The 26,939-nt window shown below is 48.2% G+C and overlaps 1 protein-coding gene across 8 annotated transcripts in view; it reads left to right on the forward strand.

Moving 5' to 3' along the window:
* The window catches only part of MYCL (MYCL proto-oncogene, bHLH transcription factor), a 92,054-nt gene that overhangs the window by 56,482 nt on the left and 8,633 nt on the right, over positions 1-26,939 (forward strand). Inside the window, exons 2-4 of one of the 8 annotated variants that reach the window (XM_064589379.1) lie at positions 883-13,980; positions 18,157-18,425; positions 20,885-21,012. The exons of 3 other annotated variants lie outside the window; for them this stretch is intronic. The gene's annotated coding sequence lies outside the window, so the exon portion shown is untranslated. The remainder of the gene's footprint in view (positions 1-882; positions 13,981-18,156; positions 18,426-20,884; positions 21,013-26,939) is intronic. 4 more of the 8 variants (XM_064589381.1, XM_064589380.1, XM_064589382.1 and 1 more) reach the window with 4 other exon arrangements.

Below are 26,939 nucleotides of genomic sequence, written 5' to 3' on the forward strand. Positions count from 1 at the left end.
AGGGGCTGGGAAGCCCACCTACCCCTTTAAGATCAGGAGTCAGGTCGAGTCTCCCTCTCCTCCAAACCTGGTTGGAGGATGGAGCGCTGACACTTTCAGTATTGATGTCCCTCTTTCATCCCCCAAGACGGACCATTCCCTCTTTCCAACACTGGCTTCTCTGGGGCTCTGGGCGAAGGGGAGGGGGGAGGGAGATGAGGCTACGCAGCCGCTGCCCCTGCTGGCAGGGGGCTCCCGAGTCATGGGGAGGAGACAGGACCAGGACCACTAGCACACGATGATGATAACAGTGGCCTTTTATGGAGAGCTTCCTCCATGCTTGACATGCTCTCATTCAGTCCTCTCGGCAACGACGTGAGCGTGGGACTATCATCCCCATTTTATAGCTGAGGAAATGCAAACTCAGAGAAGTGAACCAGCTGTTATGTGGCAGAGTCAGACCTGGCAGGTTTTGCCCCTTTCCAGAGCCTTCTCTCTTAACAGCCCTGCTCTGTCCCTCTCAACAAAAATTACCAGAAGGCTAACTGGGGTATGTATGTCTCCCCAACAAAAAAGCCCTGGGAGATCCAGGGCTGACGTGGCACTCTGGGTTGAAATAATCAAGGAAAGGTTTGAGAAAGAGAGGACTGAGTAATCTGGTCCTTGAAAGAAGATGGACATTAGTCTGGAACAGACAGACGCCAGACACAGATCCAGAAAACATGCTTTTCTACCACCTCCGGGTGCCTTATGCCCGCATCACCCCAGGCTTCCCAGACACTCAAGAGGTCAGGTGGGGGCCCATTTGCTCTACTTAGTGAAGGGGCTGCTGGAATTCTCAAAGGCCACTCACCCCTGTTCCTGCGATTGCTCAGCTTCAGGCTCCTTTTTTTCTTTCTTGAGATCTCTGATTGCAGGGAGGAGAGATGAGCTCTGGCTACCCCAGGATGGCCACAGCAAGCTTCCTCATATGCCCTAGCAGCTCCCATCTTGGCACACAGCTCTTGGTCACTGCTGAGCAGAGAGAGCCAAAGCGAAGCAGCTGAATACCGTGCAGAGGGCACAGACTGGCCCCCATGGCTACACCACAAGCCGTGTGACACTCTTCTGTCTCTTCCCTTCTCTGGGTTTGAGTCAGCTGCGGTGGACTCCGTGATCCCACCAGCCCTAAAATCTTCACTCCTGTAGCATCACGCCGTATCACAAGTGATTTCGATCCCCCCACCCCCGACCGTGAACTCCAGGAAGACAGGAACCACATCTCTTTCACTGCTGTCCCCCTGAACTAGCTGGGACCTGACTCAGTAGGAACCTAATAAATATGTGCTCAGTGATGCATGCTCTTTCTTCCTCCGGTACAAGGACAAGAGGACCCCATTCGGAAAAGCCCCAGCCTCCTCCATTTACTAGCTGTGTGGCTGGTCCCTAGCAGCTCAGTTACCCTCCCCGTATGTAAAGTGGAGATATTAATGGTGACTACCTGGTAGGGTTGTTTTGGGTATGAAACAAGAAAATGCACAGGAAGTGCTTAGTGCAAGTACCTGGAGCTGAAACTGTGCTGGTCCCCCTCCTGGCCCGATTCCAGCCTGTCAGTGTAGCAATGCAAGATTCCAGATATGGCCTGACCACGCCAGCACAATAGGCCTATTATTTCCCCCAGTGTGGACGCGACACACTGTTAATGCAGCCTAAGACTGCTGGGCTCCAGAGCCTTTCTCTCCCATGATTAGTTCCCATCAGGTTGTGATCAACTAAATCATTCAGATCCCTTTCACCAGAGCTGGGGTCAAGTCAGGTCTCTCCCCATCCTCTGCTTCGTGTGAATGTCTTGAAGCTCACAGGACAATGTCATCTTGCTTTATTCCAGCCTGGAGAAATTGTTCTGAATGCTGGTTCTGTTGCTCACTGTTCTCTTTCTCTGTCTAAGTTTAGGCCCAGGGTGCTCCTTGCAACTTCGACTCCACCATCCATACTGTTGATAGGAACAGAGCCCCATAATATAACTCCAGAGACCCTCATTCACCGGTCATAGAAGCAGAGCACTGCCAGTACAAAAGCTCCCAATTATTGAGCTCCCGCTGTATGCCGGGCGAGCATGATGCTAAGTGCTTTGTATATGCCATCTCATTTACTCCTCACAACACCACTGGGGAGGGTAGTTTTTATTCCCCCCCCCCCGCCCCGTTTTATAAATGATGAAGCTGAGGCTAAGAGAGGGGAAGCAGGGACTAGTTTTATAAACCCAGAGTGAGGTCCCCTTTTCTGATGATGAGTGTGGTTATAAACTCGGCACTGAGAGATGTCCTCCAATCCCGACCACATGTCTCCATTGGCCCTCTTGGCCATTCTCCTTCCTTCCCCTTTACCCCCACACCACCAGGCCTGGAGTCCAAGGGGCTGTGTTGAGGCTCTAGTCCAGGACGGGCAGAGGGCTCTATTCGCCTCAGGAGCCTGGAGCAGAGACCTGGGCCCATTCTTCCTAGCAACATTCTTTCCATGTAGGACAGCAGTGAGGACAAGGGCTTCTCCCTGAAGGGCAGAGAGACACCCCCCTCCCCCCCATAGGACTATCCTCCCAGTCATCCTTGACCCCTTCTGAGTCTAGCGCGACCTCACAGCCTTGGGCAAATGAACTTCAGAGCCATCCCTACACCTCGCCTTGTTGCTCTCTGCCTGCCTATGTCCTCACAGGCACCATGCCCAGCCTGGTAGGCTTCTTTGTATGCCTTTGCATAGTCCCCTGAGGACCTGTGGGGGAGGCAAGCAGGTTCCCAGAGCTTCTTGGGATGCAGAGCAGCAGAGTTAAGTGCAAAGATCCCAGAGACAGGTTACCTGGCTTCGTATCTCTACCATTACAGTTTACTCTTGGGCAAATTACCAAATCTCTGAGCCTCACTTTCCCCAACTGTCAAATGGTGACAATTGTACCTATCTAATAGGGTTGGCATGAAGATTAAGTGGGGTGCTTAAAACAGTGCTTGGCACAGAGTGAGCACTTGAAAAGGGTGATGATGATGATGATGATGATGATGATGATTACCCTTATTAGTACCCTTGGCAAAACCTCACCAAGTAAGGCCGCTTAAGTCAGAGGGGAGAAATTTTGCTGTTAATAGCTAAGGGCTAGATTTATGTCTGATTACACAAGGTGGTATGTCTAGCACAACCGGATGCTGTCAGGACATGATCACCAGGCAGAGCTGTTGAGGTCTCGATGCTAAGTGTAGGAGTTGTCAAGTGTGATAGCTTGTAGTTTGTTATCCCATGGAAGATCTCTGCCATGCCTCACTGTCAGGCTCACCACCCTGACTTCTGGAAAAAAGAATTCAGCCCATACTTTAAAATATACTTAGCTTGAGAGCCACCAGGAAATTTACATTCTGGATGGTGGTGCTCTGAGGCCAGGGAATGGTTAGAGGTAAGGACTGGGCAGGCCCTGGAGCAAGCATTTCCTGGAACAGCTGCTGTGATGGGGATGCCCCAGGCTGCTCTCCATGTAGCTTTTGTCCTATGGGGAGGAGGCAGGGCAGAAAGTAGGAAGGAGGGACTTGATGGTCCCAAGAGAGGCTCTTTGGGGAGGAAGTGTCTGAGGGCCCTTGAAGTCACCAGGGAGGCTGCTAGTTCCTGCCTGGAGGTTGGTTGGGCAATTGTAGGACAGGAGAGGCCCCAAGACTGATTCATCTGACCGCAAGAGGCTATAGACCACTCCCCAGGGAGGTCCCCTATCCTGGGCTTCGGGACTAGGTTAGGTGATGGGTCTGACTTCTGAGCCTCAGTTGTCAGGGGATGAGGGGGACGGAGAGTGCCCAGAGATTCCCTGGGACACCTGTTCCCTCCCCAAACCAACCAGCCAGTATCCCTATATCTTCTCATCCTAAACTCCCCCAAGTTCTAGATTCTTCCCAGAAGAGAGAGACCTCCCTACTCTCCAGGAAGACTCTGCTGAGGAGAGGTAAGAATGATGGAGTGGAAGAAGCTGAGTAGTCCAGAGAGCCTTTCTGAGCTAGATGTCTCAGAGAGCTACACCATCGGAGGCCATGGTGTAGTTCAGAGTCAGCCCCAATGGTTGGATCAATCTACCAGGTAGCCTCAGGATCCACAAGATCTGGCAAAGTGCTCTCTGAGCAGGAGCTTAGAGTGTGGCCCCAGAAGAAGGGGTCAGGGCTGAAGCCTGAGCAATACCTCTCCCTTCCTTGCTGGCCAGGACTCTGCCCTGGCTCTCCATGTGCTCACACCATGTTCCTGCATGGAGGCCCTGCCTTGGTTTGCTGGCCTTGACCCTCCCAGAGTAAGATTTTCAGAGTAAGAGACTTGCTGGACTAAGGCCAGCATGGCAGAAGCAGAGCCTGCCTTGGGAAACTCTAAGACCCTGCCCTCTAGGCCTCCTTTAACCCATCTGCACAAAAAAGCAGGTTTGACAACCTAGCACCAAGTAATGGCTGCTTCTGCATCCATTATGGCCTTTGGAGAACTGGCTGTTGGTGACTACCTTCAGCCTCCTGGTAACCATGATCTCATGCTATTAAGGAGCAAGAGAACAACAGAGTTGGGGCCGTTAAAGAGTGTGGCCTGGAGTCAGTCTTGTCAGGGTTTGAATACAGTTCTGTCTCTAGCTAGTTCTGTGACTTTAGGCAGGTCACTTCTCTGAACTTCATGTAGTTGATCAGTAATAATAGCTCACAGTGTTATCCTGAGGATCAGGCGAGACAAAAAGTGTGTATGCAAAACTAACCTTACAGTTGGCTCTTAGCATATGTTAATTTCTTTCCTTGGTCCATTTACTCTTGATTGGCAAGATGTCTTTGCTTAAGAGGCAGGGGGAAAACATTTCTGTTCTGGGTTTAAAACTTAAAATATGAGGTTAAAAAAATTTTTTTAATGTTACTTATACTGGAATTAAAAATATAAATAAATAAATAAAAATTTTTTGAAAACTTAAAGGAGCACCTAGTTGGCTCAGTCAGGGGAGCATATAACTCTTGATCTCAGGGTTGTGAGTTCCAGGCCCACGTTGGGTGCAGAGATTGCTTTAAAATAAAAACTTTTAAAAAATAATAAATAGGGGAACCTGGGTGGCTCAGTATGTTAAGCGTCTGACTTGGGTGGTGATCTTGGGGTCCTGGGATTGGCCCTAGGTCAGATCGGGCTCCCCGCTCAGCAGCGAGGGGGCAGGGGGTAGTCTGTTTATACCTCTCCCTCTGCTCCTCCTCCCGATCATGCGCTCTCTCTCTCTCTAATAAATAAATAAAATCTTAAAAAAAATTTTTTTTAATTAAAAATAAATAAAAACTTAAAACATGAGGGCCTTAAAATTTTTTAAAGATTTTATTTATTTATTTGAGAGAGAGAGAGAGTGAGCAGGAGGAGGAGCAGAGGGAGAAGGAGAAAGAGAGAATCTCCAGCAGACTCCTTGCAGTCTCGGGACTCAATCCCAGGACCCTGAGATCATGACCTGAGCAGAAACCATGAGTCAGATGCTTAACCAACTGAGCCACCCAGGTGCCCCCATTTTTTTTTTTTAAGATTTTATTTATTTGAGAGAGAGAGAGCATGCGCACACTCTATCAAGGGGAAGAGCAGAGGGAGAGGGACAAGCAGACCCTGTGCTGAGCATGGAGCCCAACACGGGGCTTGATCCCATGATCCTGAGGTCAAGACCCAAGCCAAAATCAAGAGTCGGTCGCTCAACAGACTGAGACACCCAGGTGCCCCAGGGCCTTAAATTTTTTTTTTAATTTAGGGGCACCTGGCTGGGTCAGTTGGTAGAGCAAGCAACTCTTGGTCTTAAGGTCGTGAGTTCGAGCCCCACATGTGGTAATTTACTTAAAATTAAAACAAACAAACACAATTTTTAAAAAATAAAAGCTACTTGGAGGAGGTATAAAGGTGGCCTTGTCAGTGGTTCACTGGCCTACTCTGGGCCCACCCAGCAACACAGAGGTGAATAAGGCGTGGATGATCTTGTCCTTTGAGGAAGTCACAGCTAATCAGGGAGACAAACATATGCAGACTAAGTTACACAATGTGGCAAAGGCCTAATAGACATCTGTCAGAGTGCACAGACATGAGAATACCAGATTCTGTTTGAGGGATGGAAGTCTGGGAAGCCTTCACAGAGGAGGTGATGATGGAGTCAAACCCTGAAGGATGAGTAAGAGTTCCTGAGATAGGAAACGGCATGCCAGGCAAAGGGAACAGCACAGCTGGAAGAGTGATGGAGGATGGTGGGTGTAGTAACAATGAGCCGGGGCTGGGCATTTGCTGGATGGGAAATTGGTATTTCCCTGAAGCTGAGAACATGGAAAGAGGCCTTGCATCCTCGTCCTGAAGGCAGTGGGGAGCCATTACAAGGATTCTGAGCAGAGGAGCAAAATGACCATATCTGTACTTTATAAAGATGGCACTACCATTTGCCATCTCCTGGACTGTTGCAACAGTGCCCTAACTGGGCCCCTCTAATCCAATCTTCAATGACAGACAAAAACAAATCCGACCATTTCATCCCCCTGTTTAAAGTCTATTTATTATATGTGTTCAATAAATATTTGATGAATGAAAGATTAAATGAATGAAGGGGCTATCTGCAATAGGCACTTCTTCTATGTTTCTGGGTCTGTGGGTCTAAACAAAACACTTTCTGATTTCCTTTCTGGGAGAGTAAGACCAGAGAAGAGAAGGGTCTTACTCAAAGTCACATAACGAGTCAACAGCAGTGGGACTGCTTCCCATCCCATTGGGATTCCGAGGGGTAGTCCTTACAAAGAAAGCCCCAGGCTATGTTTTGCCTGGTATCTGAGTCCCCAGGATGGACCTTCTAGACCAGGGCCTCCTAGCCCACCGAACACTCCCCCATCACCACACAAACACCAGATCCTTGTCCCCTCCTGCCAGGACTAGGGTTGAAATCTGGAATTCCTCCTCCTCACCTTGCAGCCTTGATCTCTCCCTTTAGGCCTGCCACCAGGAGGAACATCAATGGTCTGCTAGGCTGGGTGTGGGATTCTAGGCCCCCCATAACTATTAGGCTGGGCTTTGCCTCCTGGAGCTAAGATGGGTCTGTGTTGGGTTCTAGGCTTTTGGGTAGCTTCTGAGCTGGACTCTGGGCTGCTCTGTGCTCTAGACTTTGGACTTAACTCTAGTCTGAATTCTGGGCTCTGAGCTTCAGGCCCCCTGGCTCTGGGTTCTAAGCTGTGAACTGGGTTAAAGGCTCAGGACTTGGTTCTCATTTCGGAGATCTGGTCTTTGGCTCTGGCTGGACTTTGGGTCTGAACTGAGGAACTGAATTATGTTCTAGGCTTGGTGGTCTGAATTCTGGGTTCTGGGCTTCAGTGCTGCATTCCGAGCTGAACTTTGGACCTGGGCTGGGCTTGTTTAGGCTCTGGGTTCCAGGCTTGGAACTGGACTTTGGGGCTGTGCTGAGCTGTATTCTAAATCCTAGGCAGTAAACTATGATCTCTACTCTGAACTCCAGGCTCTGGGCTTATGTTGGGTGGGAGCAAGAGGCCACCAAAGGGAAAGTAGTAAATTCTTAAGCCTCTCTGCTCACCCTGCTCCTCTCTGGAGACTCTCAGCTTTGCTCCCTTCTCATAATAGACAGGGCCAAAGTGAAGGTGGTAGTAGCCCTCCATGAGCTTTCCAAGGACTTCCCTGGCCATCAGTAAGAAATGAGAGGTGAAGGGTGGGGTCGGTGGCATGTGGGAGTGTCCTCACCTGGCCGTGAGCCATCCTGCTTGCTATCAAGGACCTTCCCACAGAACAGAGAGCAGTGAGGATGCACAGGCACAGCTCGCAGCCCGGCTCCCCGTGGGAAAGCAGGCCACCACTGGGGCTGGGACTGACGGAGGGGCTCCCACCCCCCCACCTTTCCTACCCCATTCCCAAGATTTCGCCCCACCCTCTGTTCCAGCCAGGAGTTGGGCTTGAAGCTCTCAGCCCCCAGAAGAGGTCATTCCCATTCCCTAAACCATTACTCAAAGCCCTGACCCTTACCCTGACTGCCTTGTCCCTCGCAGTGGACTGCTCTACATTTTATTCCCCTTCTGGGAAGTTCCTCTTCCTCCCACGTCTGCTCTGGAGCCTTCCACCCTGCAGGACTCCTCCCTAGCCCCACTGCTGAATATGCTCACTCCACGAGGCTGCCATGAAGGCAAAGCCCACATCCATGTGACAGACTTTACGGAAGGGGCAGGAATTCCTGTGGGTAGAAGAAATCATTTTAAATTATACATGTCGCATGACTGCCCAAGGGAAAAACAGCCAAAACCTGTTAACAGGATGTCCCCTCGTGAGTACACTCGGTTCCTAACTTTATTCTCTTGTCTCAGATCTTCCTTCCCTTACACCCACTGAAAGAGACCACATTTTCAGTTCTCCCCTGGGCAAAATCTCCATCAGTCTCTGTTCAGGAAACCTCACCCCCTAAGCCACATGGGATAGGATCAACAGGATAAGAAACACTTAACAGAACACTTCCCAGAGTCTGAGTTATTCGGTCTAAAAGAATATTACAGCAGGAACATGGAGGGGCCTTCACCAAAACAGCCCAGGATGGGCTTGGAAATTTTGACTCTTAGTGTCCTGTCTCTTTAAAATCTTTCCACTAGTGAGAAGTGACGAGCTATGCCTCCTCCTCATTGTTCAGATTTGGCCTTTTGGGGTGAGTAGTAATGGCAGGAGAGTGGTTAAATGCAGATCAAATACATAAACACTCCTACAAAACTCAAGTGTTTATTTTCAACAACAATATAGTCTAAATCTGTGTTGAGGAGGAGAAACACTTTCCTAAGGGCCCCATAATCTGGTCCCTGCCCTTGGTAGAGGTAACTCAAATTAAGCTTTGGAGCAACGTCAGACCCTCTGGGTACCTTATCTTGCTTCAGGCCGTGACGCAGCATAACAATGGGTCTGGCAAAGAGCATCAATGTAAACTAGACCCTTTTGGATGTATAATGCCCTTGTGAGAGCTTTGAAAAGATACCTTTCTTCAGTTTGGGCCAGATAAAAATCATGGGAGGTGGAGGGCTAGAATTCTTCCCACACTGAGAAGAGCAATCCAGAAGTGTGGGGCATTGGGTCTTCCCATATATGCTCATTCTTTTTTTTTTTTCCTTAAAGATTTTATTTATTTATTTGACAGAGACAGAGATAGCGAGAACAAGAACACAAGCAGCAGGAGTGGGAGAGGGAGAGCAGGCTTCCCGCCGAGGAGGGAGCCCGATGTGGGACTCGATCCCAGGACTCCAGGATCATGACCTGAGCCGAAGGCAGACGCTTAACGACTGAGCCACCCAGGCGCCCTATACTCATTCTTTACATCAGCCCCTGTCCCCCACTCTGACCACTGCATCCTCCCTTAGAGCTCTGTTTGTCCATCCTGGGAAAGCCTCTATCTGAAACACACAGGGCATGCTCTGTTCTTGACATGTTTCATGTCTTTTCATTCTGTCTCCCCGGCCAGATTGGGAACCCCAGGATACAGGGATGAGGCCAGGATACCTTCGTTCAGATGACCATTCTCTGAACCCTGACTCGGTGTCAGGCAGAGTCCTTGAGGAGTTCAGAGTCTAGAGACAGATCAACAGGTAAATACATAATTACAGTAAAAGTCTGATAAAAAAAATTATGCTAGAGGTAAGCAGAGGAGTGATAGGGGCACAGCTGTCACGTTGCACAATACCAGGGGTCTGTATGACGGGTCCCTCGCTGGAGTTATGCAACGAGACAGCTCTGGTCATGTGCAAGCCCCGAGGCAGCATCTAACCCAGCACTGGAAGCCTCAGCAAGTCCCTTAAGGATATGAGCTATTAGCTGAGGCTCGAAGGGCAAGTTTGCCAGGCAGATGGGGAGTAAAGAGCACTTCAGGCAGAGCAAACAGCATGTGTGAGGCCAAAGGGGGTAAGGGAACATGGTAAGTGTTAGGAAATATCAGGAAATACGTTTTGGCTGAAGCCCTGGGTGCATGTGTAGGAATGCCTAGAGCTTGTTTGTTAAGTGAGTTAATGAATGCAAGAAAGACTATAATAGCAAAAATCATAATCACCTGCATTTGTTAACCACTCGCTCTATGCCAAGCACTGTGCTAGGTGGTTTACGTGAACTCTCTAATTTTAACTTCACAAAAACCCCATGAGGTAAGTTCCTTATTAACCTGCCGTCTGCGGATAAGGAAACCAAGGCCCAGAGAAGTTAGTTAACTTGCTTAAGGTCAGAGAGCTAGTGAATGGCAGAGCCAGGATGGAATCCTGGATGTCCTGGACTCTAAAACCCTGAGCCCTTGACCACTGCTTCCCACAACGCTAGTGCCCTTAACTTTGGGCAGAGCTGGCCTTGACACAGACCCAGGTGGGCTTTTCTCAGCCTCATTCTAGGGCTTCTCCTCCGCAACGTGACCTTAGATGTTAGAGCTCTGAGGACCGCTTCCTTTAACCCTCTTTTCTCTTTAACTCTTCCTCTCCCACCCCATCAGTGACCACATTTATACTCATAACTCCCCGATCTACAGCTTCACCCAATCTGGATGCCTGAATGTGTATTTCACACAGCTAATACAACTGACATTTTTTGGTTTATTAGGCACCATGCTTGATAGATGACATGGACCCTACCCTCATGAGCTTATAGTCCGGTAAGCAGATCGAACTAGGCAATTGGAATGGAATGTGTTGGCAGAGAGAGCTGATACCAGGAAAGTGTATCAGTTAGGCCTGGGTTTGGCCATTGGTGATGGAAAGTGCAAATCACAGCCACATCACCTGGAAATAACCAGTCCAGAGCTGATATGTTGGCTCCCTCATCATCAGAGCCCAGTGCTTTCCGTTTTATTGCTCAGTCATCCTCTGCCATCCTTAACACGATGCTTCTTTCTCATTGGCCAGCATGGCTGCTCAAGCTCTAGTCCTCACGTTTGCATTCCAGTCAGTTGGAAGGAGGAAGGTGTGAAAAACAGCACACTATTTATAACAGTTCCCATAACTTGCACAAAATACTTCTGTCTATAAGCTGTTGACCAGCACTTAGTCACAGAGTCATACCTCGCTGTAAGGAATTCGGGGAAATATGGTTTTTATTCCAGGCCCCGCTACGTGCCCAGCTGAAAATCAGGGTTTTATGACTAAGGGCAAGCAGAATAATAGATAGTAGTTTCAGCCTCAGAAAGTACCCCAAAGAGCTGACACTTGAATTTTGAGGGATGAATCAGAGTTAGCCCAGTGGAATAGCACGTTTTAGGCTGTGGGCTGCAAAGTGCATTCTTGGAAATGCAAATGGTTCACGGTGTCTCCAGCATGGTGTGCATCTTGGGGAGTAATGGAAGATACAGACAAGATCACATTATCTAAGGAGTCATTTTGAGGGGGTGCAGAGTCATGGCCCATTCTGAGGAAAGAGACACACCTGGAGGTGGGGCAGGAAGGAGTCAACCTGTGTTAAATTTAGGTTTCTCCAGAGATTAATAGCCTACGTGTGGCTTGGCTTTAGAAGTCCCTTAACTTGGGGCGCCTGGGTGGCTCAGATGGTTGAGCGTCTGCCTTCGGCTCGGGTCGTGATCCCAGGGTCCTGGGATCGAGCCCCGCGTCGGGCTCCTGGCTCAGCGGGGAGCCTGCTTCTCCCTCTCCCTCTGCCTCTCTCCCTGCTCGTGCTCTCTCTCTCTCTGTATCTCTGTGTCTCAAGTGAATAAATAAAACCTTAAAAAAAAAAAAAAGAAGTCCCCTAACTTTCCTTCTCCAGCCCAGAGTTCCAAGAGATGCCAATTTGCAATTGCGACACACCGTGCCACAAATACATCCATACCTACATATTCACTCACCTACATGTCACACCCAGACCTCCCATTGATGTCGGTTCCTGTGTTTGGGGGGGTGGGCGGGCAGGGTTCTCTTATCTTTAGGAACCTGTGCCTCGTGAACTTTGAAGGACAGAGATTCGGCAGGAAGGCCCTGGAAGTTCTGGAGTGAGGCTACAGTACTGAGGTAATCATTTAGGAGCAGTCAGTGGCCGCAAGGCCATTGGCCTCACGAGCCTCCACTGCTGGTCAAAGGCAGAGCATTGTCCACATGAACTACCAGCTGTAACATCCTCCCCAGACACATCACCAGGACTTCCAAAGGTTGTGTTTATTTCCCTGGTTTTTTTTTTTTTTTTTTTTTTTTTTTTTTTTTTCAGACATCAGGGCAAGATAGTCAGCGGGGTATGGAGCGTCTGGCTCTCTGGAGAATAGACCCAACCCCCTTGCCTCTGCCCCTACTGCCCTTCTCTGCTCTTGCAGCAAGTAGACAATGACCCTGGCCGGGCCACCTCAGAGAGTTCAGCAGGGAATCCTAAGGACACCAATATCTCCCCACTGCCTAACCGAGCTCTCCAGTTCACACTCTCCCCCTGTTCCCCTTCACACAAGACACACACATCAAATACAGACACACCAACACACATTGCTCAGACCATGGACCCAGATCTACCTCTACTGCCCCACGTACAGTTATTCACACGCAGAAGTCACATACGCACACTGAGTACGTGCTGCGTGTAGACACGGCCCTCCAGCTGCCCACATCACTTACAGCCCCACACCCACTGCTACAGACCTACACCTGGGACACGTGGCATTCTAACATGTCTACACTTAGCATACATCCATCCCTACACATTCACTTACCTATTTACACATCACACCCAGACCCCCATTGATGTTGGTTCCTATGTGTGAGGTACAGTGCCCCCCAGGTTCCCTTATCCATAGGAACCCTGGCCTTCTGAGCTTTGGTGGAAGGGAAAAGGAAGGGAGGGGAGAAGGGGAGAAGGAAGCACCCCTACCTCCCCAATCCAAATACATATACTCAGTCCACAGTGAAGGAGGAAGACCAGCCTTTCCCCCAGTACCCTATGGACCCATGTTTGTCCCTGACGTCAGGGACACGGAGTTCTGGGCAGGGGATCCAGTATGGTGCACTCACTCTGCCCCCACTGCCCAAGATGCCCTGGGGACAACAGTCCCAGCCAGAAGCCTGGAAGCAAGGCTGGGCCAGGCCCACCAATGTCACAGCGGCGGGACAACCCTTGTGCAATGGGCACCGTGGAATGTGCAGGGTGCCTACAGGAGCTGACCCAGTGGATCTGGGGAAACAGCAGAGAGGAAAGGCCCTGGCGGTTACTGACATCCACTCAGTGCCAGGCACCCTGTCCAGACCTCCACAGCATTGTCTCCTATCATTTGCACATCGTCTGTTGTCCCACTTTATAGACAAGAGAATCAGGGCCCAAGATGGTGCTCGAAGCCTCCCAGCCAGTAAGTGGTAGGGTCTTGCCTGGAACCTGGGACTATATATCCCTACAGCACCAGGGCTCTGAGGTGGGGCTGGGATGCCGCCGCAAGGCAGCTCTAGGGCAGGGGTAATCCCAGAAGCAGATGGGCCACATGGGGCTCTGTTCTGGTCTTTTCCCTGTCTCTCTCCCTCCTTCTCACTGGAGGTACAGATACCCCCTGCTTTTCCAAAGTTTGCATTAAACACCATTTTGCTTTTACAAAAGACCTACATTAGTACCTGCTTTTGCTAACCGAAGAAATCCGAAGAGGATTTTCACTTTTTTAAAGATGGCGAATGGTGAAAAGAGCGCTCAGTGCTTGTTTTGCATCAAGCTGACAACCAGAGTGGCCCCGCCAAGCTCCTTCCCCAGGAAGGCTGCTCAGCAGCTGAGCATCACGCCACCAGAGATTTGAACTGTGGCCGTAAGCATCTGTGCTTTCTCGCGATTTATTTTGCACATACATTAGCAAGATGTGTCCTAAAGTAAGCATATCAGAAAAGCCTAACAGAGGCTTTTTTGGGGGGTCTGGGAATGCTGAAGAATTTTTCCATATCAATTAATGGCAATTGCTTCTTTATGCCATCTCAGCTTACGAAAAATTTCGCCATCTCAGCTTACGAAAAATTTCGTAGGAATGCAAGAGAAACCTGTAACCGAGGTGGGAGACTTCAGCCCAGGAAAGTGGAGCTGGGGATCGGGAAGGTAGGAAACATGGGGCGGCTTGCTGGCTGGCTTGGTTGGTAGAGCATGCAACTCTTGATCTCGGGGTCGTGAGTTTGAGCCCCACGTTGGGAGTAGAGTTTACTTAAAAAAAAATTTTTTTTTTTTAAAAAGGGCAGTAGGAAACAGAGGAGGTCAGACTTGTGTTTGAGAAGAGCCCTTTGGCTGCTGGTGTGGGCGAGGGCCTCGAGGTGGGAATGGGAGAACTGGAAGGCAGGGAGACCAAGGAGGAAGCTGATGTCATAGCCAGGGCAGGAGACTGTGAGGCCCCAGCTGCGCAGTCACTCCAGGACTGGAGAGAAGGGGACAGATGCTAGATCCCTGGAGAGGGTATGATTGACAGGATTTGGTGATCACTTTTTGATTGAGTGTGAGGGAGAGGGTGAAGCCTAGGAGGACACCCAGGGCAGAGCTCATGTGTCGGGGAGGTTGAGAGACCATTGCAGCGGTGGGGTCCCCCCAGGAGAAACAAAAGGGACAGAGCCTGTGTTCTAGCCTGTCCTCCCAACTTGGCTTCTCACCAACTGCATAACCCTGGCCTGTTACATATGCCTTCTGAGCCTCAGTTTTTTTCTTCTGTAGAATGGGGAAATTTTTATTTCCTTCATATAGTTTTTATGAAGATTAGGCAAAACATGTATGATGGTATCTGGCACAATTCATTTTTCAAAGTTCAGCCATGCCCCAGCTCAGATCTCTGGCTCCCAAGAAAGATCGTTGGCCTCTATCAGTGACAATCGCAATACTTTGTGGTCACAAGGGGTGACTTAGCCTGACCTACAAGTATCCTATCATGTGGCAGGCAGCTCAAGGTACCTCCAGTTTCCCAATTGCCGTGCAGCTGAAAAGAATGTCCTGGGTGCCCTGTTTGCTTATTCTCCAGCCAGTGGCGCCTAGCTGCGCTCCTCCTCTGAACTCTTCTTCCCAATAGTGTCCCAGAGGCCCACCAAGTGAGTCTGGGGGAAGAATGGAACTCCTGGAGGACCTTAGATGTCCTGAACCAGACTGGGGTCTTGCCCCACTTCGCCCTCTATTGGGCTACAGCAGGTTCCGGTCAGACTCCCCCCTCCCCACCTATTCCTCAGTCCACCTGTGCAGGGAGGTCTTGAGGAGGGGTCCAGTCCCTCAGGACAGAGGCAAAGGCCACCCAGGGAGGCACCTGGACCCTGCACAGTCTCCCAGGCTCCTCTTCTTTTCCTTTAACACCCTTCCAATCAGGATGCCTGGGTGGCTCAGTCAATTAACCATCTGCCTTCAGCTCAGGTCATGATCCCAGGGTCCTGGGATCAAGCCCCGCATCGGGCTCCCCGCTCAGCAGAGAGCCTGCTTCTCTCTCTCTCTCTGCTGCTCCCTGCACCCTCCCCCTTGTGCTCACTCTCTCTCTCTATCTCAAATAAATAAAATCTTAAACAAAACCTAACATCCTTCTAATCCCTTAAATGTCCTTAATCCCTTAATGTTAACAGGTCCTCAGGGGCCATCCTGGGCCTCCTGCTTTCCCCACATACCCACAGGCCCCCTGTGTCACCCTCTTTCTGCTGAGCACCAGACCCCCTATATCCCACTGATCTGATGACAGACCCAGACTCTCAGACCCCACGTGGCTAAAATGGAGTCCTCTGGACCCTCAGGTCAGTGAATGGGTCTTCCTCGCACCCATTCTCCCAGGCCTTGTCTCCTCTTTCGCCTCTGCATCCCACATCCTATCAGTTCTATTCTCTAAATACCTTTCACCTATCTGCTCCTCCTCTCCTCTCTGCCCTACTTCCTGCTAAGGTGTCTACATCTTGCACACCATCACTTCTGGCCTCTAGCCTAGCTGGGAAAACTCAAAGACCCACAGATCTTTTCCTTGATTCAGGGGCATAAACTGCTTCATTCTGACATGTTTGAGAAATCTTTTAGAAGAAGAACATGTTCCAGAAGGCAACATTTTAAAATCAGACAATCAACAATCACAGCTTAAGTACAATATCTGCCTTTCAAAATAAACTTGTCTTGCAGACCTTTGCAACAGGGGGATTGCCTAAGAGATTTTTTTTTTTTCCTGGTACAATAATTAACACCACTTTGAAAAAGGCATACAAAAATACAGTAAAAAAATGAGACTGCCTCTAGCATAATACAATAACAGCTTATGAAACACAAGCTTCCAAAGGGGAAAAAAAAGAAAGAAAGAAAGAAAAAGAAACACAAGCTTCTCAGACCTTCAGTCTTTTTAAAAGAAACCAAAATCTGAGTTTTAGATAAAATCTCACAATTTTAAATGTTAGCAATCAGTTTTTAAAAAAATTTTAAAACCGGGGCGCCTGAGTGGCTCAGTCGGTTAAGCGTCTGCCTTCGGCTCAGGTCATGATCCCGGGGTCCTGGGATCGAGTCCCGCTTGGCGCTCCTTGCTCCGCGGGAAGCCTGCTTCTCCCTCTCCCACTCCCCCTGCTTGTGTTCCCTCTCTGACTGTGTCTCTCTGTCAAAAAAATAAATAAAATCTTTAAAAAAAAGATTTTTTTTTAAGATTATTTATTTATTTATTTGAGACAGAATGAGAGAGAGAGAGCACATGAGAGGGGGGAGGGTCAGAGGCAGAAGCAGGCTCCCTGCTGAGCAGGGAGCCCGATATGGGACTCGATCCAGGGACTCGATCCAGGGACTCCAGGATCATGACCTGAGCCGAAGGCAGTCGCTTAACCAACTGAGCCACCCAGGCACCCCCCCAAAAAAATTTTTTTAAACCAGCGTTCAACCTCCAGTATGCAGCTTTGGGCCGTTCTAAGTGTGTCCTCCACACGGCTCTTGAAATGATCTTTTGCAATAATAAAAACTACTTAAAAAAAAATAATAACTACACTTGGGCGCCTGGCTAGCTCAGTGGGAAGATTACGTGACTCTTGATCTCCGGGTCGGGAGTTCTAGCCCCACGTTGGGTGTGCAGATTACTTAAAAATAAAATCTTAAAAAAAAAAAAAAATCCTACACTTAACGAATGCTTACCAGTCCCAGACTGGTTCCAAATGCTTCACATGCAACTCATTTAATCCAACACTCCACACGCTGAGGCCCAGAGGGGCCAAGTAATTTGCTTAAGTTACACAGCTAGTGAGTGAAGGAGCCAGGATTCCAGCCCAGCCATCTGACCGCAGAGCCACGAACTGGGAGGGTCCTTGGGATCACAGACTGTTTTTGCGTTCCAGCTCCTACCTCGGCTTAATAACTGATGGATGCATATATAAGTGAATGAACGTGCAGCTCTAGTCCCCTCTGCCCAGTTGCTACCTGCCTGACAGCCGGCGGGCCTGCCCCAGCAGCCGACGCCCAGAACGCGCGCCGGGGGTCCCAGGCGGGCCAGCGGGGAGCGGGGCTCGCACAATGCAGGTGCTGGCCGCTCCCTCCCTTCCGGCGCTTTGAGGCTCCGGGACAGCCCCGGCCGCCGCTTCCTGCGCACAGCCCGGGGCCTTGGACGTCCGGCTGCGGGCCCTCCCGCCCCCGAAGGCCCAGCCCTGGAGTCGGGGTGGGCGGGGCGGGGCGGGTACGGAGGAGGCACCCTTGCCTGGCACCCGGTGTTTGGCGTCCAGGCCCGAGGGCTGGTTTCCAGTCTCCCAGTCCACTTCCCGGCTGTGCGCTTGGGGCAAGTCGGTCAGCGGTACCACCACGGATGTGTCGCCTCCTGGCCCTGCCCTGCCCGCCCGGCCTCCTTGACACACAGAGCATCAAGGTGGTCAGGCACTCAGAGCCAATTTAAATTCAGCCCCCACCCCAATTCGTCTGCAAGTCTGAAACAATAGCTAGAAACAATAGCTTCTACATCATGGAACACCTTCGAGGTGACTGAATCACCGGCTGAGAGCTTTGCATGGGCAGTCTCATGTAATCTTAAGGGCCAAGCATGATGATTATTCTTATCCCTATTTCACAAGTTAGGAGACTGAAGACCAGATGGGTTAAGTGCCGTTCTCAGGTCAGGTGGCTGGGGGGTGGCAGACCCCAGATCTGCCTGATTCTAGTATCCCTAGGTTTGGGGCTGCAGTGTTCTGCCTAGCTGTTCCAACATTTCCGCCCAGGGACTTGCACCAGTCCTGGGGATAGGGACCCGGGTGGGTGCTTCCCTGGCCCTCATGCTTTCCAGTGCTGAATGATCTAGAACTCCACTTCATTTCTATGCAGACAGAAAGGCATGCCTGAGCACATAAGCACAAACAGGTTTTCGGTGGCGAAAACCTGGGCTGAGACTGGGTGAGGACCTCTGGGCCAAGCCACCGTAACAACACAACGCTTTCGGCGGGCGTACTCCTCAACAACCTCTGCCTGCTGAAACTGGGTGCTTCATCCGTGGGGACATCTCTGAGTGTGTCTGTGTTGGCAAGACCGCGCGAAAAGCCCATCTCCTCCCCCGCAAGACCTGATGTGGGAGAGGCTGAGGCAGTGATATCCTGGTAAATATTTAGCAACTAGTTGGCACGGGCTGGGGGGAAGCCCCGATTTGTAGCATTTGCAGGTTTCCGCGGAGCAAATATCCCACCATGGCCAATTTCAAGCTACCACAGTTGGACCTGGACAGCAGCATACAATAGCAGATCTAACAAAGAGGTGATAGTAAAATAAGTAGGGAAAGATGAGTGTGGAGTCTTTACTACCTTTGTTTTTAATGTAATTTAAGTGTCAATTTATAGAGTTCAATTTTTAATGACCGTGTTTCACAACCAGCTCATCCACTTCCTGAAAATGCAACAGTTGGATCTCAGGGAGCTGATACATCAACACTGTGCCAGGGTCACCCAGGTTCCCAGGCTAGCAGCTCCATCTCTAGCCTGGGTTTCCCTCTAGTGGACAGAAGAGTCATTCCAGGTGATTCTCTCGCTCCACCTGTGTGTCCAGAGCTCAGCACCCAGAGGGAGTGGATGAGGCTGGTTATCCTTCATGGGAAAAGTTTCTTAATGAGCGTCCGAATGGTTTCAAAATTGTCCTCAGGCACGAGACACTTGGCGGTCCTCCTCTCTGAGGGGCAGTGCCGGGGTGGTGGGGGCGGCCTCTGGGCTTCACCATTATTTAATCTCTAAGAGCTTCTTGAAAGTTCCATCTCATCCCCCAGGTGGCAGCTCAGGCTGGCTACACTAGCCCTTCAAGTTTGGGGCACACTTTCCATCAGGTCTATGTCTAAGGAGACAAACTGCTTTTCCTCTTTGCATTAGGGATTAAATTTTCACACAAATTATAGGCCACTGGGGAAACACTGATGGGGACCTTTGATATGTGTTGCGCACATGAGAAAGTGGAGTCACTTAGATGTAGAGCTGGGGCTCAGGACTCCCTCTCTTGTATTATGCTTGGACTCTCTTCTTCCAGAATGATCTTTCCAAAGCATAGATATATCTGTCACTCTTCCACTCACAAATCTCCTATAATTCTTCATTGCTCATTATCTTCAGCCCACACTCCTTAGACAGGCACGCAAGGCCTTGGTTGAGACCCCATCCATATTGTTTCCCTTAAATTGCCAAAGAAGGAAACAGAAGAAAACTGACATTTAAAAAATTCTCTTCTGGGCCATGCACTTTGCTAAACACTGCAAATACAGGTTTCTCCTGCTATCTGAAAGGAGAGAGTTCCCATGAAATCTTTCGTAAGCCCAACCAGCATAAAGTGAAAGTAATCCCCACGTTCTGAAAGTTCACATTATGCTCTTTGCTTTTTTTAAAAAAAAAAAAGGATTTTATTTATTTATTTGACAGAGAGAGACACAGCGAGAGAGGGAACACAAGCAGGGGGAGTGGGAGAGGGAGAAGCAGGCTCCTGGCAGAGCAGGGAGCCTGATGCAGGGCTCGATCTCAGGACTCTGGGATCATGCCCCGAGCTGAAGGCAGATGCTTAACGACTGAGCCACCCAGGCGCCCCTTATGCTCTTTGCTTTTATGAAAGACTTATATTAGTACAGTAGAGGCTTGTTATTTGAAAACAAAATCCTTGGGGTGCCTGGGTGGCTCAGTGGGTTAAGTGTCTGCCTTCAGCTCAGGTCATGATCTCAGGGTCCTGGGATCGAGGCCTGCATCAGGCTCCCTGCTCAGTGGGGAGCCTGCTTCTTCCTCTCCCTCTGGCCCTCCCTGCTGCTTGCATTCTCTCTCTCTCTCTCAAATAAATAAATAGAATCTTTAAAAAAACAACAACAATGGGGCGCCTGGGTGGCTCAGTTGATTAAGCAACTGCCTTCGGCTCAGGTCATGGTCCTGGAGTCCCAGGATCGAGCCCTGCATCGGGCTTCCTGATCAGCAGAGATGCTGCTTCTCCCTCTGACCCTATCCCCTCTCATGCTCTCTCTCTCTCTCATTCTCTCAAATAAATACACAAAATCTTTAAAAACAATAACAACAACAACAACAAGGGGCGCCTGGGTGTCTCAGTAGGTTGGGCATCTGTCTGCCTTTGGCTCAGGTCTTGGTCCCAGAGTCCTGGGATTGAGCCCCACGTCCAACTCCCTGCTCAAAAGGGAGCCTGCTTCGCCCTCTCCTTCCTGTTCCTGCTCTATTTTACTATCTCTGTCCTTCTCTCTCCAATAAATAAATAAAATCTCAAAACAACAAAAACAACAACAAAACAAAATCTCCAGAACCTTTTTCTCACCACACTCAAAACAAGGCCACATTCCTTAGGGTTCTAAGAACAGGACTGCTTTTCAGTGAAACTCAAGCAGAGGTAATAGAGCCACAGACAAGGGATAAGAAACCAGATTTTTATCTGATTAAATTCTTCTGGTGTTGGCGCCAGAGTCCTTCCTCTCCCTTCCTTCCCCCTTCCTTCTCCCCAACTCTCCCTTCTCATCCTCTCTCACCTTTATCTCCTTAACTTCCACTGGAATTCTAGACATCTTTAAGGCTCAGATCAAATTTCCTTTCTCCAGAAAACCCTCTCAGAGCATCTGGCTCAGGAATCTGCCTAATGAAAGTGAGAGTTGTTGCAGTTTGAAAGGAAGAGGAGATTTCTGGCTGAAACTTCATTCGACTCAGTCCTGAAAATCCACAAATGGCAGTGAGTTGGGGAAAAAAACTATAAACTCACAAGGGAAGGGAATGAATGACTGTTTGATGGTCACAGGGTTTCCTTTGGGGGTGATGAAAATGTTCTAGAATTAGTGGTGATGGTTGCACATACAAAAAAAGAAAGAAACAAATGGGAGAACCTGGACCCCTGCCTCACACCATGTACAAAAATTAACTCAAATGGATCAAAGACCTAAATGTAAGAGCTAAAACTATAAAACTCTTGGAAGAAAACAGGAGTAAATCTACATGACCTTGCACTTAGCAATGGATTCTTACATATGATGCCAAAAAGCACAGCAACAAAAGAGAAAATAGATTAATTTCGTCAAATGAAAAACTTTTGTGCTTTAGAAGACACTGTGAAGAAAATGAAAAGACAATTGCAGGATGGGAGAAAATATTTGCAAATCATGTATCTGATAAGGGTCTGGAATCCAAGACTATATAAAGACCTCTTACAACTCAATGACAAAAAAGACCAGCAACCTGATTTAAAAATGTGCAAAGGGGGGAGCGTGGGTGGCTCAGTCGGTTGTTAAGCTTCTGACTCTTGATTTCAGCTCAGGTCATGATCTCAGGGTCATGAGATCAAACCCCACATTGGGCTCTGCGCTGGGCATGGAGCCTGCTTGAAATTATCTTTTCCTCTTTTCCTCCCCCCATCCCCTGCTTCCTCTCTCTCTTAAAAAAAAGAAATGGGCGGGGCTCCTGGGTGGCTCAGTCATTAAGCGTCTGCCTTTGGCTCAGGTCATGATCGCAGGGTCCTGGGACCGAGCCCCATCGGGCTCTCTGCTCAGCGGGAAGCCTGCTTCTCCCTCCTCCACTCCTCCTGCTTGTGTTCCCTCTCTCGCTGTGTCTCTCTCTGTCAAATAAATAAATAAAATCTTAAAAAAAAAAAAAAGAAATGGGCAAAGGATTTGAATAGACATTTTGGAAAGAAGATATGCTAATGGCCAATAAACACATGCAAAGATGCTCAATATTATTAGTTGTTAGAGGAATGCAAATCAAAACCACAATGAATACCACTTCCCACCCACAAGATGGCTATAATAATAATAACTGAGGGGCGCCTGGGTGGCTCAGTTGTTAAGTGTCTGCCTTTGGCTCAGGTCATGATCCCAGGGTCCTGGGACCGAGCCCCGCATCGGGCTCCCTGCTCCCCGGGAAGCCTGCTTCTCCCTCTCCCACTCCCCCTGCTTGTGTTCCCTCTCTCACTGTGTCTCTCTCTGTCAAATAAATAAATAAAATCTTTAAAAATAATAATAGTAATAATAACTGAAACTAACAAGTGTTGGCAAGGATGGGGAAAAATTGTCATCCTCATACATTACCAGCGGGAATGTAAAATGTTGCAGCCACTGTGGAAAACAGTTTGGCAGTTCCTCAAAAAGTTAAACATAAAGTTGCCTTATGACCCAGCAATTCCACTACTGGAATATACCCAAGAGGGGCGCCTGGGGGGCTCAGTCAGTTAAGCTTTCAACTCTTGATTTTGGCTCAGGTCATGATCTCAGGGTCATGGGATCAAGCCCCGCATTGGGCTCTGTGCTCAGTAGGAAGTCTGCTTGGGATTCTCTCCCTCTTCCTCTGCCCCTCTCCCCCGCTCACATGTGCACTCTCTCTCTCAAAATAAATAAATAAATACAATCTTTTAAGAAACGGAAATTAAAAATATGTAATAGTCAAAAAATTTTTTAAATCAATAGAAGGATTGGAAGTTGAGGAAACCTCCCAAAAAGTCAAAAGAAACACACAGAGGTAGAAAATGAGAGAGAAGATAAGAAAAGGCTAGCAGGAGTTTCAGAAAGAGAAAAGAAAATAGTGGAGGGGGGAAATTTTTCAAAAATATAATTACAGAAAAAAAATATATATGTAAAATTACAGAGTGAATTAAAAAGCTTAAAAAGCTTAGGGCATGGGGCGCCTGGGCGGCTCAGTTGTTAAGCATCTGCCTTCGGCTCAGGTTGTGATCCCGGGGTCCTGGGATCGGGCTCCCTGCTCGGCGGGAAGCCTGCTTCTCCCTCTCCCACTCCCCCTGCTTGTGTTCCCTCTCTCACTGTGTCTCTCTCTGTCAAATAAATAAATAAAATCTTAAAAATAAAAAAAAAAGCTTAGGGCAAGGAATGCAAAAAGATCCTGCAATGCAATTCTGACACTAACTGTTCAGTTAGGCCAAACTTCACAGGTTAAAGGCACAGTCCTCCATAAGACTGACGTCACTTCTGGGGCGTCTGGGTGGCTCAGTCGTTAAGCGTCTGCCTTCAGCTCAGGTCATAGTCCCAGGGTCCTGGGACGGCGCCCCGCATCAGGCTCCCTGCTCAGTGGGAAGCCTGCTTCTCTCCTTCTCCCCCTGCTTGTGTTCCCTCCCTTGCTATGTCTCTGTCAAATAAATAAAATCTTTTTTTTTTTTAAAGATTTTATTTATTTATTTGACAGAGAGAGAGAGTTAGGGAGAGCAGGAACACAAGCGGGAGAGTGGGAGAGGGAGAAGCAGGCTTCCCGCCGAGCAGGGAGACCGATGTGGGGCTCCATCCCAGGTCCCTGGGACCATGACCTGAGCCGAAGGCAGACGCTTAACGACTGAGCCACCCAGGCGCCCCCAAATAAATAAAATCTTTAAAAAAAAAAAAAAGACTGCCCTCACTTCAGACACCAGGTGCAAGCTCAGGGTTTCTCAGGCCACCAACACTTATAACCAACTGGCTACAAATTCATGTGTTCCCACTACCCCTTCAGGTTTGATAATTCACTAGAACAACTCACAGATCTCAGGAAAATGCTGTACTAATGGTTACAGATTTATTATGGCAAAAAGGATACAAATCAGGACCAGCAAAAAGAAGAGACACATAGGGCATGATCTTGGAGGGTCCCAAACATGAAACTTCCAGTGTCTTCTTCCTGTGGAGTCAGAATGTATCACCCTCCCAACACATGTATGTGTAATAACACATACAGAGCATTGTTAACCAGGAAAGTTCACCTGAACTTCAGTGTCTAGTTTTTATTGGGCTTTCATTAGGTAAACAGGACTGATTGAATCATTGTTCATGTCAATCTCCAGTCCACTTTCCCCTTCCCAGAGGTCAGACTGATATCACATGACCCAAAGCCCCAACCCTCTAATTACATGGTTGGCCTTTCTTGCTTGGTCAATCCCTATCTTGGGTCTCTTAACTGTCTGGCTACCCAGCTTATCTAACATATCTTAAATTATCTAGAAGCCCACCATGAGTAATCCATTAGCATAAACTATCAGGGCCCATTATGAATAATAAACAAAGTCCTATTGCTTGGCAAATTCCAGGGATATAGAGGCTACCTCCCAGGGACTGGAGACAAGGGCCAATCAAATTCTTTATTATACAACAGTCCCACACCAAGGCATATCAATGAAAAAATTCAGAATGTCAGAGACAAAGAATGTACCCTAAAAGCTTCCAGAGAGAGAAACAGGTCACTTAAATGATATCAACCTTGGGTGACTGGCTGGCTCAGCCAGAAGAGCATGTGGTCATAGTCCCAGGGTCCTGGGACTTGATCTTGGGTTTGTGAGTTCGAGCCCCATACTAGGTGTAGAAATTACTTAAAAATAAATAAACTTCAAATGATATCAACCTCAATGACAACATTGGTTGCCAAGAAACAGGAAAGCAATACCTTCAAATTTTTGAGGGAAAATTAATTCTAATCTGGTATTCTATACCCAACCGTACTATCAACCAAAGATGAAGGTATAATAAAGACAATTTCAGAAATGCAAAGTCTCAGACATTTTACTTCCCAAGGACCTTTTCTCAGGCAGCTGCCGAAGGGTGTGCCCCAACAGTGTGAGGAAGTAAATCAAGAAAGAAAAAGCAATGAGTTCCAGAAAACAGGGGAGCTGACATAGGAGAGAAGCAAAGGGAATTTTCAGGATGATGGTGAAGGGAAGTTGCTGAACAACAATTGTGAAGCAGACCTAGACTCAATCAAGAAATTCAGATTAGAACAGGAAGATAAAGGGTTCCAAGGAGTATGTTTCCAAGAAAAAAATGGAACTGATAGACTGATTACTTGCTTGATGGATTTGACCGCATGGAGTGATCTTTGTAGCTCAGGTGGGAATGTGTAGGGTTAAATTCATCATATATAAATAGAAATCTACACAAAAGAAGAAAAATGAAACTCTCTAACTCTGAAAAAAATTGTGCAAGAAGGGAAATGTAGTCAGAGTGCTCCATCGTCATATAGTCAAAATACTGTAAATATTTAATATTTAAAAATCTAACTGGGAGAATAGGGGAAGGCCAAGTATGTGGGGGTGAGAAGGGAAATATAAGAGCTACATCTTCTATTGTAGAATATCAATAGGAATTTAAAAATTAGGAGAAATAGATTATATTGGTCAAAATATGGAAATAAATATTAGGGACAAAAAACAGCTAAAAGGATAGTTGCCTTTGGGGACTGAGAATCAGGGGTGGTGAGGGCAGGGCAGAAGACAACCTTTTTTTTTTTTTTTTGTAACCTTGTCATACACTTAGCTGATTTTTTAAAACCATGTACATGTATTATTTTGATTTAAAATGTTTTAAGAAAAATAAAAGAAAGTGAAAAAATTGAATGTTCCTAAGGTAGCATTTGTTATCTTAGGGAATTCATATCACCATCCTGGGTCCAGCTATCACCTCAGAGAACAAAGCTGTTAGCCCTAAAATCAGCAGCATCTCTATGGAACAGACACACATTAACCAGGCTCATGAGACTGATATGTCAAAATCAGATGCCAATTCATTAATTTATAAGGGGAAACAAGGCTTTGAAGCAGACTAGATCTTCTCGTTCACTGATGAGTGCATTCTCTCCCTGTGGGCGGATCTACCTAGGGAATAGAGTGATTTTCAGCAGGTTGCTTGGTGATCCAAAGCACAAGTGAAGTGGGGGGTGAGTTGAGTGGTTTCAAAGAATGAGGCCTCCATCTCCCTTGTTCCTGGACAAGCATCTTTGTCCCACTAGGATAGACACTCTAGTAATTGCCTTGACAACTCTTACTGCTCTCTGCTTCATTGGCTATCTAGATTCCTCCGAACTGGCACCTTCTATCTTTAAGCTGCTTTAATGCCTTTATTCAGGAGGCACCTGGGTGGCTCAGTCGGTTAAGTACCTGCAGCTCAGGTCATGATCTTGGGGTCCTGGGATCAAGCCCCTATCAGCCCCTTATTGGGCTCCCTGCTCAGCAGGGAGTCGGCTTCTCCCTCTCCCTCTGCACCTCCCCCCATCCCTGCTTGCTCTCTCTCTCTCCAATAAATAAATAAAATCTTAAAAAAAAAAACCTTTATTCAGGTTACAGTCTAGACGGGGCCTGACAGATACTCTGTCTCCATCAGGTAGGTTGGCACATCTCTACTTTACAACAGTAGAAGCTTATGTCCAGTCAAACAGACAACACATTTACAAAGCACCCATGATGTGCTAGGCTCTACTCTAAGCCCTGGAGTTATGAGTGGCCAACAAGACTGACATTTGTCTCCGCCCTCATTAAGCTTACAGTCTGGTAAGGAAGACAGACATTAAACAAAGCATATAGCTTTCGGCCACTGTGAAGCTGGAAAGGCAAGATTCTAGCCCGGACAGGGATGTCGGATCTCATTGTCCTCCTCCTCTTCGACCTTTCCCCGAAGCCTCTCAATAAAATGGTTTGATTCCTGCCCCCCTAAAAAAGTGTGCAAAGTGAAGGAGCAGCCCTTGTCTCAGAGACAATTTCCTTTATCCTAGTTTTTGAGGGGGGGTCACCTCGTGGGTGCCCCCAGGTATCACCTATTACAATGAATCATAGGGAAGGGCTGTTGAGTAGGACTTTCATCTAGATAGAGAAAGAACACCCATTTTCCAAGCATAGAATCCCAACCTTCTGTGGATTCTATATCC

The sequence above is a fragment of the Mirounga angustirostris genome, unplaced genomic scaffold (genome assembly GCF_029215605.1).
Source record: "Mirounga angustirostris isolate CCGP_5_RB_7025 unplaced genomic scaffold, mMirAng1.0.hap1 SCAF_4, whole genome shotgun sequence".
Lineage (NCBI taxonomy): Eukaryota > Metazoa > Chordata > Mammalia > Carnivora > Phocidae > Mirounga > Mirounga angustirostris.